The sequence below is a fragment of the Halyomorpha halys genome, unplaced genomic scaffold (assembly GCF_000696795.3).
Source record: "Halyomorpha halys isolate HHAL.00 unplaced genomic scaffold, Hhal_1.1 Scaffold23.1, whole genome shotgun sequence".
NCBI classification, from domain to species: Eukaryota; Metazoa; Arthropoda; class Insecta; order Hemiptera; family Pentatomidae; genus Halyomorpha; species Halyomorpha halys.
The window spans coordinates 128868-131106 of record NW_027116062.1 but is presented as its reverse complement, the minus strand read 5'-3'; the positions used below and the strand labels follow the sequence as shown (position 1 = coordinate 131106).

The 2239-nt window shown below is 32.6% G+C and overlaps 1 protein-coding gene across 1 annotated transcript in view; it reads left to right on the top strand.

Moving 5' to 3' along the window:
- The window catches only part of CngA (Cyclic nucleotide-gated ion channel subunit A), a 609564-nt gene that overhangs the window by 547136 nt on the left and 60189 nt on the right, over nucleotides 1-2239 (top strand). The gene's annotated exons all lie outside the window — the stretch shown is intronic.

Genomic DNA, 2239 nt, shown 5'->3' with positions numbered 1-2239 from the left:
TTTTTTTATTGTTTATTTTTGTTTTATATTTTAATTTTATTAAATTTGTATACCATTTGGAAGGTTTTTTTTATTCTCTACTTTTTTATTCTTTATTATTTTGTGTTCACCATCTTTACAGGTCCTCCGTTATTTATTTTTCACCACCGAACCAGCGAACGATTTTTTAGGGGGAAGAGGTAAGTTGGTTCACTTAAGAAAAGCCCCTCGCCCCAACAGTATTTACACTATCGACCTGAGGATCCCTAAGCCCAGTCTTCCCCCACGTATGAGAGGTAGAGCAGAGCTCTTTGAGATCCCAGCGCATCCCTCTCATCGCGTCATCATAATTATTAAAACCAATAAGAAAACTTTCTAGTTACGTCAACTATTTGGTAGTAAATTTTTATGATAGATAAAAATAAATTTCTTGAAAACAAAATATTTTTAAAATGATGCCACGTGTTTCCATTTAAATCAATGTAATATTCTATTCCTTTTGGATCATTAGAACCTCATCTCCACATTTTTTGCCGTTTTCTTGAAGACTAAATAAAATCTCTTCAATTAAAAATAACAATAATTATATAACTGAAAAATTTTAATTTAGAACTAGACTAAATCGTTGGGTTCTTGAACAGCGATGTTTGTTAATAGTAAAATTATAAATCTGATGAAAACATTTTTGTATTAATACTGTTACTAAGCATGGTGTATGAAGTATCAGACAAGGTGATATGATTTCCTACCGAAACCTTGTTGAACCCATAGTGTCGATTAATTGACATAATTATCAAGATATTCCATGATCATACATTTTTTTTATAATTTTTAGTATACAATTTACCTTCTAAATCTATACATAAATTTTGAAAGTCAATCTATTATTTTAATTATTCATTCTGTTACTGTAGTCGTGATTCAACCCTGTGGGTTTGGGGTGACCTCGAGGGTCCACCCAGCTTCATTCATAAAGAGGGTTCTCTTAATTAGGGATAATCTGGAGGTTGAGAGTGATCATAAACAAACTTTTCCTTGTACAACAGTTGTTCAAGAAACAGTACTTAAAATGTAATGAACCTCCGATATTATACCTCCTGGCATCATTTTTCTATGAGTAATATGTAAAAATATAATTTCATTTTTCTAACGTAATATGCTGTCGCTTCTTAACTACGAAAATTTTTATTCATTTCTTACTTAATTGTTTAATTACTCATCATGATGAGTAATTAACATCATGAATTGGAACGAAATACGATCAACGGATAAACTTTAGTTTTGACTTTTGCTAACGATGTGCCATCGTAACTTTTCCCAGTTCTACGTACAATAGGGCGAATCCTTGGAGGTTGTTAAATAGTCCCAAGAGCAAAGGTTGGGCGATCTGCCCGATTAACTAACACCAAATGGGATCCCACTTACTCCCTTGAGAGTAACTAACTATTCGTGGATTGAAGAATTTCCGGCAGGTAGAATGATATTGGATATTAGAGCAAAGTAAATTGGAATTTATAACTAAGTTCTGTTATGAATTCAATTAATGTTGTAGGATTATTATGTGACAACCGAATGATCTGGTCTGTTCCCCAGCATACAGAATTTTCAGTTTTGGTTTCTACCAGTTTAGCACGTAATCGTAGGTAATAGGTTAACTTCGGTCTTCCAGCTCTCAGAAAACCCATATCTAATATAGTCGTCTACAGTTATTGTAAATTTGTTTCTCTATAAGTACCTTTGTTTGAATCTTTGTCGAGGGACACTCTAGAAGACAAATTATATATTATAGTCTGTAGATAGTAGTTTTCCCTACTATGCCATAAAGTATATATCTTCATATAAATAAAGAATGAAGATACATAACCTTAAACCACACCGTGGTCTGATTTCTGTAACTTACGAACTTCTCTGCAATTCAAGTCATAGCTACTTAGATGTTCCTAACCACGCCCTTTGATAGTGGTTGACTACACCATAGACCTGCTAAGGTATTCCTCGTTACCAAATTTCACCTGGATACACATTGCTACGTGACTGGCTTTTCGTTCGATAATGTGGCGATTCCGATTCTTATTTCATTTTTATAGTAAACATTTCAACCCCAAAAATTATACAAGGTGGATAGTAGCTTTTGATTTTCACGATTTTGATATCCATATGATTGAATAACTGCTTTGTGGCTTCCAGTAAATTCCAATGTAGCTAAAGTATGATTTTATATATTTTAAATCTTGTTCGAGACTTATTATATTTATAAAAT